Genomic DNA, 11,793 nt, shown 5'->3' on the forward strand with positions numbered 1-11,793 from the left:
CGACCCTGACGTCTGTTGTATTTTTGGAGTTTGCGTGTCTCTCTCTCTCTCCCCTTGGTCGCATGGCTTTTTCTCCGCGTCCTCCGGTTTCTCCCCATCCACATTTAGAGTCAACATCACGCGTTGAGAGTATTTGGCTGCTATAAATCTCCACGTGATGATGATGATAAGCCACTCCGTTGGGCTGTCATTTGTGATAGCCAGGTCGCTTCTGAAAAACAGCTCTCTAGCTCAGTGGGCCATTACCTGGTAAAATAAAAAAATGAGAGCTTAGTTGAGAATGTGTAGTCAGTGCGTTGCGATAAAACTTGAGCACCAGCGACGCAAAAGCGGCTTGGTGTTGATGATAAAGGTTTTTTGGTTTGATCGCGTTATTTATAAATGTGTCGTAACCCTCCACCACCCGACACGGCCAATTAGTAAAAAATGTGTCACGTTGACAAAAGACAAATAGTTCACTACTTTAGCCCACCGGTGTGTTGAAGAGTGAATCCACAACATGTACAATTATTTGAAGGAGGGGACATAGTTGCTGGTGATGGAATGAGGATGGTGACGATGGTAATGCTGCTGGTCTTGATCCTGTGGAATTCGTTGTTGTGTTAAAGACTGCGATGGCATTGAGGAAGTAAGACTCTGAGGGGGAGGGGGGTTAGGGTGAGGAATTTGGGGGTGGGTGGGGGGTCAGTAACTATTCTTTTGTACACAGCCGTCTGCGGAGCAGGTGTTCGCGATGTGTGTGGGGGAGTGGGTTGCAACGTTTGGGCGGGGGGGGGGAAATAAGCCGAACATAATATGAAAAGAATCCACCCATTTGTTGCACAAGGCACCCCTTCCCCATGCGGCACGCGAGCGGTGTATTTTATAAAGGAGTCTCGGAGCGGGCGAATCTGGATTGTCCACTCGAAAGTCCGCACACAATATCATCGGAATAATAATAACAACAACGGTGCGAATGTTTCGTTTTATATGCAGCGTCGTCATCGTTCGTTCAAATGGCAGCTCGCAACCTGCCGGAGGATCCACCGATGAGCTGGAAGGCAAAACCAGCCAGGCGTCGCCAACAATTGCCCAATATCCGCAGTCTTCTACATATCAAGTTATTTACAGACCAACTGACGGTTCACAGTGGGTGCTCTATAATGCGCAGGGGGTGAATAGCGCACGTGCCCAGAGAAAACGCACACGTGCGAATCTTCACGTGGACCTCCTTACACTAGGTCAGCGTTCTTCACTCGTTTTCAGCGGGAGTGTGGGACACAATCGCCGATAAGACATCAATACGACAATGATGACGGGGGGTGTTTTCACTATTTGTGTTGTATTGTTGGGGGCCCCTGGCGTGCGCCCCACCCCCCCCCCCCCAGTGGGGCGCACGCCAGGGGCCACCTGTGACCTGCGGGCCTTGCGATGGAGAACACGGCTCTCGGTCGACTCAGTACATCGCGAGTTAAGACGGTCAAGGTGCGTGACGGTGGAATTTTGATGACATCACAACCAACCGTGTTAGGCCCATGACTGGAGGAGATGTTCACAATCCTGGCAGTTGCCTGACGATGCTGGTTGTAATTACCAGCAGGCCTGGACTGGCCATAGGGTAGTCCATTGGGCAAATGCCTGGTGGGCCCGTTCTTTTCGAGGGCTCCCGGTTGGCATTAAGTCCCTACCATATTGAACAGCGTCAAAAGATTCTTCTTCCTCGCCCGGGGCCAATTTATGTTTTCTTTGGACCCAGCCCAAATGGGCCAATGAGAAATTTCACGGCAATTGGGCCCGCTGTGTTTGCAAATGCCTTGGCCGATTTTTTTTTCATCCCAGTCCGTCAATGACTACCAGCGAATATTCGTACCCCAATTGTTAAATGTAGACTTGTTGTTATTGCCATTATACGGTCCAAAAGAAATAATAATCTGCGATGCGCGTCTCATTGGTTATTAAGTTCCCAGATTTCGCACGCAATTTGGATCAAAAGCATTGAACATAGCTGCCCCGAAGTGTATTTGGAACCCGCCTCGTTTCGTCTCTTGTCCTCATTCAAACTGACCCTATTGCAATGTGGCTCTCAGAGACACCGTCTTGTCTTCATGCATATTTATTATGAATAAAGTCCGCTGACAACTCACCGAGTAACCACGAGTGACTCTATACACTTGGGTAGTTAGGCGACTCTATTCTGAGACAACATAGCTCTAGCCTCAAGACAACTCGAAGATGATGGAGTCGCCCCATTCTAAGGCGACGACGACAACGGCGATTCCCCACACCGACAGCCCCCAGGTCCGGTTCGCGCCGGCTCTGATCCCTCGCACGACCCGGCCACGCCCCTATTCCAGAACTCTCGCTCACCGCACCTGGCCCTGTCAATCTCCGCCCTTATTACACTTTGCCGCAGTTGGATCCCGAGCTTCCCCTCACGTGACCCTGTCAACGCTTGTCCCATCAATCATCATTAGCACGTCCGATAGTAACCATGGCCTCATACTGTCCCTCTATCGCTCCGTACTCTCTTTACAGGTAGTCCCCGACTTACGATGGAGATGCGTGACGACGACCCCATTGTAAGTCGAAAATATCGCAAGTCGAAAATGGCCGAGCCTACCCAGGAGTCTTAATGAATGGTGATAATTTAGCAAAACAGAACAATTTACAGTACCGTACTGTATAAACTATATACTGTATGTATTCATTAATTACAATACTGTATTGCACAGTACAATTTAAAATAAAAAAACAAGGTAAATTCTTTGCCTACCTATATGAACTGCAATTTCATAGAAAGTTTTTTTCAGTAAACAATCGTATCTGCTATAAAAAAAACTTTCAACATGCATTGAACGTATGTACAGTGAGGGAAAAATGTATTTGATCCCCTGCTGATTTTGTACGTTTGCCCACTGACAAAGAAATTATCAGTCTATAATTTTAATGCTAGGTTTATTTGAACAGTGAGAGACAGAATAACAACAACAAAATCCAGAAAAACGCATGTCAAAAATGTTATAAATTGATTTGCATTTTAATGAGGGAAATAAGTATTTGACCCCTCTGAAAAACATGACTTAGTACTTAGTGGCAAAACCCTTGTTGGCAATCATAGAGGTCAGACGTTTCTTGTAGTTGGCCACCAGGTTTGCACACATCTCAGGAGGGATTTTGTCCCACTGCTCTTTGCAGATCTTCTCCAAGTCATTAAGGTTTCGAGGCTGACGTTTGGCAACTCGAACCTTCAGCTCCCTCCACAGATTTTCTATGGGATTAAGGTCTGGAGACTGGCTAGGCCACTCCAGGACTTTAATGTGCTTCTTTTTGAGCCACTCTTTTGTTGCCTTGGCCGTGTGTTTTTGGTCATTGTCATGCTAAAATACCCATCCACGACCCATTTTCAATGCCCTGGCTGAGGGAAGGAGGTTCTCACCCAAGATTTGACGGTACATGGCCCCGTCCATCGTCTCTTTGATGCGGTGAAGTTGTCCTGTCCCCTTAGCAGAAAAACACCCCCAAAGCATAATGTTTCCACCGCCATGTTTGACGGTGGGGATGGTGTTCTTGGGGTCATAGGCAGCATTCCTCCTCCTCCAAACACGGCGAGTTGAGTTGATGCCAAAGAGCTCCATTTTGGTCTCATCTGTCCACAACACTTTCACCCAGTTGTCCTCTGAATCATTCAGATGTTCATTGGCAAACTTCAGACGGGCATGTATATGTGCTTTCTTGAGCAGGGGGACCTTGCGGGCGCTGCAGGATTTCAGTCCTTCACGGCGTAGTGTGTTACCAATTGTTTTCTTGGTGACTATGATCCCAGCTGCCTTGAGGTCATTGACAAGATCCTCCCGTATAGTTCTGGGCTGATTCCTCACCGTTCTCATGATCATTGCAACTCCACGAGGTTAGATCTTGCATGGAGCCCCAGGCCGAGGAAGATTGACAGTTATTTTGTGTTTCTTCCATTTGCAAATAATCGCACCAATTGTTGTCACCTTCTCACCAAGCTACTTGGCAATGGTCTTGTAGCCCATTCCAGCCTTGTGTAGGTCTACAATCTTGTCCCTGACATCCTTGGAGAGCTCTTTGGTCTTGGCCATGGTGGAGAGTTTGGAATCTGATTGATTTATTGCTTCTGTGGATAGGTGTCTTTTATACAGGTAACAAGCTGAGATTAGGAGCACTCCCTTTAAGAGTGTGCTCCTAATCTCAGCTCGTTACCTGTATAAAAGACACCTGAGAGCCAGAAATCTTTCTGATTGAGAGGGGTCAAATACTTTTTCCCTCACTAAAATGCAAATCAATTTATAACATTTTTGACATGCGTTTTTCAGGATTTTGTTGTTGTTATTCTGTCTCTCACTGTTCAAATAAACCTACCATTAAAATTATAGTCTGATCATTTCTTTGTCAGTGGACAAACGTACAAAATCAGCAGGGGATCAAATACTTTTTTTTCCCTCACTGTATTGTGTCGTGGTAACCTTAAAATGAAATCGCTAAAGTTACATATCATACATGCATTGAACGTATCGTAACGTATTATATTCTACTGTACTCACCAAGATTCTGTCCGTCGTCTGCATACTTGAACGATGTTAGGTTGTTGATGGCTACGTTAACTTAGTTGTCGGAAGAGGAGGATGGCGATGGTAAAGCTACAGTATCGTACCTCGTACGCTGCTGCGTTTGCCTGCCACGCGAAATTAAAAATATTTTAACACATTCTTGCGGAGGGAGCTGGTAGGAACGTTGGGTTGCTCGGTCAACGGCCAGGGTCAACGGCGGCACGTGGTGTATTCCGCAAATATGCCCGACTGTGAGGGCGGGCACAAGCCGGCGTGAGTAGGTTAAACGTTGAGTTTTATAAGGGCACCACGGGGTGACCAGCCCTTCCCCACTCAATCCCACCCCTCCCACCCCCCACCCAGCCCCACCCTCCCCACCCAGCCCCTCCCCACCCTCTCCACCCAGCCCCTCCTCACCCTCCCCACCCAGCCCCTCCCCACCCTCCCCACCCAGCCCCTCCTCACCCTCCCCACCCAGCCCATCCCCACCCTCCCCTCCCCACCCTCCCCTCCCCACCCAGTCCCTCCCTCCCCACCCAGCCCCTCCCCACCCTCCCCTCTCCACCCAGCCCCACCCCTCCCATTTTTGGATGCACGACAGACGGACGGACACACCAGTACAATTTTGTCATATTGCTATCGCCATCATAAGATCGCAATATCGTAAGTCCGACCATCGTAAGTCGGGGACTACCTGTAATTAAAATCACTTATGTTTAAGTGTGAATGAAATTTTACAACATAATTGCTCTTCATAATAAAGGTTTTTGGGTTAGATGCACGTAAATATACATGTTCTTTGGTTCTTTCGGTAAAGTAACGTAGAATGAGAATAAAATAATAAAATAAAGCAATAAAATTCTCACGGCGTTTCGGCCACAACACACGTGGCCTTCTTCAGGTGAAAGGAACAAACCTGTTGGGACGACAGAGCTACAAGGAATGCTGCTAAGATTTGCAGCGTCTTTTAAGCTGGTTGAGAGAGGTGAGGCACCTTGACAAAGGGGTTTAATCAGAATCAGAATCAGAAAGGGTTTTATTCGCCATGAAAGTTCACACCGACACGGAATTTACTTTGGCAGGATGGTGCATACATTCAACATATAGGAATCTAAAATCTTAAATAAGTTTTAAACAAGTCTTACTATAATAATAAGGGTTAAAAGTCTAACTAACACCAAGGGGCTGAAGTATGTAAAATTGAATAAATATCGAATATAAAATAGCTTTAAGATATAATTATAAAATAAAAAATACAAATAGGTTAACATAGTTAATATCGGCAAGGTGTCATTAATATCGGCAAGGTGTCATTACATATCAAACAGGAGAATTTAGCATTTAAACAATTGAGGGATTAGCTTGTGACTGGTCACAGAAATAGCTATGTTAAAGTCAAAGCCTACACATCCACAGAGGCACCTCGTACATTAACGCCAAAGGGGCTGCAACAACTCAACTATCATACAGTAAATCGATGTGAAAAAAAACCTAAGTCTAAATTACATCAATAAAATACATGTACTCAATATATTCTTCAATAAGCGGAGCTATAAACAGCAACTGGGTATACACTACACTATATAATGAATACCATATAGTAAACAGGTAAAAAACTAAAATATAAACTACCTCAATGTTATCAATAAACTCTATATATTCTCCAATCAGCTGAGCTACCAATAATAAGTCGTTATATATCACGATGCTCTATGGCGAAAAAATGGGTGGATTCTTACCCTCCACATCAGCACCACGGACCACTACGAGCCCCGTTCAGACGGACGAGTCCATCATGGTCGGAACAGAGGAGAGAAACAGCTGCGAGGCGCTGTTATAATCATGTTATAAACCATACCATTAACCGTGGTGTGAGAAGTATTTAGAGTCAATGCCAGCGAAAGAGCTGCGGTCTGAAGGTCACCATAAAATAATTAATTAAGAACCGACATGGTTTAAAGCATCTTTCCAATGGTTACTAAACCAGAATCAATCTTCTCGGTTGAAATTGTCTTTGTGCTTGTATATGTGGATAGCCTCATGAACAAATCTCTCATGGTAGCCGGTTGGCTTGCAAAGAACCTCCGTCTTGGAGAAGTCAATGTCATGTGAGCCCACTGAATTGTAACAGTGATCTGCTACGGCGGAGGAATTCGTTCTACCGTATTTCAAGTCTGCTTTATGTTCGCGGATGCGGTCCGAGATATGTTGTTTGGTTTCTCCAATGTAGCTACTACCACAGAGGCACTTTAGTTTGTAAACGCCCGGGTACTGTATGTCTGGAACAGAATATTTTACAGATGGAACCAGATCACGGATTTTATGTACTGTGTTGAATCGGACCTGGATCTTGTGTTTATTTAGGATTTTGGAGATCTTTTTAGTGGCCCCTGCAATGTAGGGTAAGGTGATAGTTTTGAGTGGCTCCACAAGAGGATCCATCTTCATGACTAGAGTGATGGCTTTGCGGATTGTGTAGTTGGAGTAACCATTAGCCCTGAGAGCCTGGTGTACGTGTTTGAGTTCACTGGTAATGTGTTCCTGGTCGGAAATGCATTGGGCTCTATGGTATAGAGTCTTGATGAGGGAGTTCTTCTGGGATGGATGGTGGTGGCAATCCGGGATCACATCAATTCCATACACCCAGCCATCAGATTTTCCTATGGAGGTGGAAAAAGAGGACAAGCTTCCCTTTTTGGATGTATTAATTAAAAGGAGACCTGATGGCTCAATGAGCCACTCTGTCTACAGAAAAGCTACCCATACAGATGCTTACTTGAAACCGGATTCCCACCACCATCCATCCCAGAAGAACTCCCTCATCAAGACTCTATACCAGTGGTTCTTAACCTTGTTGGAGGTACCGAACCCCACCAGTTTCATATGCGCATTCACCGAACCCCTCTTTAGTGAAAAATAAAATGTGATTTTTTTTCAAATTCAAGACATAGATATGTTTTTTACTGGTACACAAAATGAGCCGTGCATGAACATTACCTTGTTCAAAGAATAAAACCAACACAATGCATAAACTCACAACAAATTACATACCTGAAAATCAATGTGACTTCTGCTGTTGCCTTTGAGAGATCAGTTCAGATATGCGTGGCTTCACCTTGGCAAGTGCCACTCTCATGTCATTTTCACAGCAAAGTCTGTTCCTTTTCTTCGTTTTTATGTCCAGCATCCTCGAAAAGGATTGCTCACAAAGATATGTTGTAACAAATGGTATAAAAAAAATCCAGGGCTTTCTTAGCAATAACTGGATACTTGTTCATTTGTCGACACCAAAACGTTGAGAGCGTTGTTGTTCTGAAGAGTTGCTGTTGAACCTGGCTCTGCTGAATTTCAATGATTTCGTCGAGGAATTCATCATTGACATCTGCTGTTTCAACAGCAAACGTGAACGGCTGTCTCACCCATGCTGGATATGACTCTCTTGTAGGAAAATATCCGTCGAGAGACTTTGCAAGCTCATCTAAGTGCGTGGCAATTGTTTTGCTTCAGTTCCGTGGATACAGAAATATCTCAGATTCCAGACACACCTTCGATCTTACTTGCACAGTCGTCCAGAAGCGGGAAGTTTGCGAAGTTATTGTTCTCTGTTCGTCGTTTCCATAACGGTAGCTTTTTTTGAAAAGCCTTCAGGTGTTCTTCCGCTTCCATGATATTGACTCCACCACCCTGCATCTGCTGATTGAGATGATTGAGAGCTGCAAATATATCAGCCATGTACGCTAAAATGAGAATGAACTCAGGATTTTTGAAGCAATCTGCATGGCAGTGTTGGTGCTCTTGCAAAAACAGGGCTAATTCCACACGCATGGCAAAAACACGATTCAGCACCTGTCCCTGGGATAACCACCGAATATTAGAATGGAGCAGAAGCACCTCAAATTCAGAGCCCATTTCTTTACACAGCTCACTGAAGATGCGGTGCCTCAGAGCACTTTTTCGCACATAGTTCACACATTCCACCACAGTTTTTAATACTTCTGCCATTTTTGGAGGTAAGGTTTTTGTTGCCAACGCATGCCTGTGCAGAATACAATGCGTCACAATGATGTGTGGTGCATCGGCCTTTACTAGCGCACCAAAACCAGACTTTCTTCCCAGCATGACTGGAGCTCCGTCCGTACAAACTGCAGAAACCATATCCCATGAAAGATTGTTGTCTCTGAAGAAGTCATCCACAAGCTTCTTCACATCGGCTGCCTTCGTTGTTGTTGTAAGAGGCTTACAAAATAAAAACTCTTCTTTTATCATGTCGTCTTTCACATAGCGTACAAAAACAGCAAGCTGGCTTAGATCAGAAACGTCTGTGGTTTCGTCGAGTTGAAGGCTGAATTTTGCCGGGCTTGAAATCAGATCCGCGACTACTTGAGCCAAGATGTCTTTACTCATGTCTTCTATTCTGTCACTGACGGTGTCATTTGAAAGGGGAATTTGGGATAATTTACCTTCGGCCGCTGTTCCAAGTATCAGATTCGCCATCTTTAATGCAGCTGGTTTCACAAGTGTTTCACCAATGGTGTGTGGCTTGCCCTGCTTTGCGATCAGGTAAGCAACTTCGTACGATGCTGTCAGGATCGGTTTGTTAACAGGTACAAATCCAAGAGCAGGCAGAGTGGCCCTTTCATCGAATCTGGATCTCTTCACCCTGAATTCAGCAAGTGTTGTGTTCTTGTATTCCCCGTCTCCATGCAGCTTCAAGAAGTGTCCCTTTAGTTTTGCCGGTGCAAGACTAGAGTTGCTCAACTTGGCGTTGCAAATCATGCAGATAGGACGCTCACTCCCATCACGTTCCGTGATACATGAGAATCCATGTTGTACATATTCGTCCGACCACTTTCTTCTTTTGCCCGACATAGTTAGTATGGATAAAATATTAAAGAAATCACACGACGTACGACAACAACAGTCACACGTTGACTACTGAGTACGCACTAAATTCCCCGCAGCGCTGATTGGCCAAGCAGTGTAGCATGATCATCTGCAGCCAGTGATGGCCAAGCGGGCCGTGTGTGTCATCACAAATTTACACAATAATTCAAGTGTGTCCGGACCTCCGTGGCGGGGGCTCTGCCGAACCCCTGAGATCGACTCACCGAACCCCTGGGGTTCGATCGAACCCAGGTTAAGAACCACTGCTCTATACCATACAGCCCAATGCATTTCCGACCAGGAACACATTACCAGTGAACTCAAACACGTACACCAGGCTCTCAGGGCTAATGGTTACTCCGACTACACAATCTTCAAAGCCATCACTCCAGTCATGAAGAAGGATCCTCTTGTGGAGCCACTCAAAACCATCACCTTACCCTACATTGCAGGGGTTACTAAAAAAGATCTCCAAAATCCTAAATAAACACAAGATCCAGGTCCGATTCAACACAGTACATAAAATCCGTGATTTGCTTCCATCTGTAAAAGATGCTGTTCCAGACATACAGTACCCGGGCGTTTACAAACTAAAGTGCCTCTGTGGTAGTAGCTACATTGGAGAAACCAAACGACATATCTCGGACCGCATCCGCGAACATAAAGCAGACTTGAAACACGGTAGAACGAACTCCTCCGCCGTGGCAGATCACTGTTATAATTCAGTGGGCTCACAATACATTGACTTCTCCAAGACGGAGGTTCTTTGCAAGCCAACCAGCTACCATGAGAGATTCGTTCATGAGGCTATCCACATATACAAGCACAAAGACAATTTCAACCGAGAAGATGGATTCTGGCTTAGTAACCATTGGGAAGATGCTTTAAACCATTTCGGTTCTTAATTAATTGTTTTATGGTGACCTTCAGACCGCAGCTCTTTCGCTGGCATTGACTCTTAATACTTCTCACACCACGGTTAATGGTATGGTTTGTAACATGATTATAACAGCGCCTCGCAGCTGTTTCTCTCCTCTGTTCCGACCATGATGGACTCGTCCGTCTGAACGGGGCTCGTAGCGGTCCGTGGTGCTGATGTGGAGGGTAAGAATCTACCCATTTTTTGGCCATATAGCATCGTGATATATAACGACTTATTGTTGGTAGCTCAGCTAATTGGAGAATACATAGAGTTTATTGATAAAATTGAGGTAGTTTATATTTTAGTTTTTTTATCTGTTTACTATATGGTATTCATTATATAGTGTAGTGTATACCCAGTTGCTGTTTATAGCTCTGCTTATTGAAGAATATATTGAGTACATTTATTATATTGATGTAATTTAGACTTAGGTTTTTTTCACATCGGTTTACTGTATGATAGTTGAGTTGTTGCAGCCCCTTTGGCGTCCATGTACGAGGTGCCTCTGTGAATGTGTAGGCTTTGACTTTAACCCAGCTATTTCTGTGACCAGTCACAAGCTAATCCCTCAATTGTTTCAATGCTAAATTCTCCTGTTTGATATTTAAACCCCTTTGTCAAGGTGCCTCACCTCTCTCAACCAGCTTAAAAGACGCTGCGAATCTTAGCAGCGTTCATTGTAGCTCTGTCGTCCCGACAGGTTTGTTCCTTTCACCTGAAGAAGGCCACTTGTGTTGTGGCCGAAACGTCGTGAGAATTTTATTGTTTTATTTTATTATTGTATTCTCATTCTACGTGACTTTACCGAAAGAACCAAAGAAGATGAATCCTTGCAGTCACGAAAGCTTTAAATCGAAAAGTATACATGTGTCGTAACCCGCCACCACCCGACTCACCCAGTAAGTATTGTCACATAAACATTTAGTTACTACTTCAGCCCACCGGTGTGTTGGAGAGTAAATCCACAACATTTACAACTTGAGTACGACGTCTCAAAAGCAATGCACGTAGACATCTAGTTAGACATCTAGTTAGACATCTAGTTAGACATCTAGTTAGACATCTAGTCAGACATCTAGTTAGATATCTAGTTAGACATCTAGTTAGACATCTAGTTAGACATCTAGCAACGAAACAAGTAGAAAGTAGCACAAAAACAACCATCCGGGGTCACGTGCTGGAATCTCCGAGACCACGAGGTTCGGGTTCTCAGGCTTAGCGGGTTTATGATTATCAGCCTTGAGACCAGGACCTGCCAACACACCGCACGTGCACCCACATGAGTCTATGTCACTTCGTTTGGCTAAATTCCAGCTTTCGAAATGAAGGGGGGGAGACTCCCCACCCCATTTGGTTTAACTACCACGTGACAAAAATGTCTCTGTAGAGTGCAGTGGCTATAGTGCAGTCTTAGTGTGCGGATGAAACAGGTCATTA

Source organism: Petromyzon marinus, chromosome 3 (assembly GCF_048934315.1).
Source record: "Petromyzon marinus isolate PM22_M1 ecotype Great Lakes invasive population chromosome 3, UKy_Petmar_22M1.pri1.0, whole genome shotgun sequence".
In the NCBI taxonomy this organism is placed as follows: domain Eukaryota; kingdom Metazoa; phylum Chordata; class Hyperoartia; order Petromyzontiformes; family Petromyzontidae; genus Petromyzon; species Petromyzon marinus.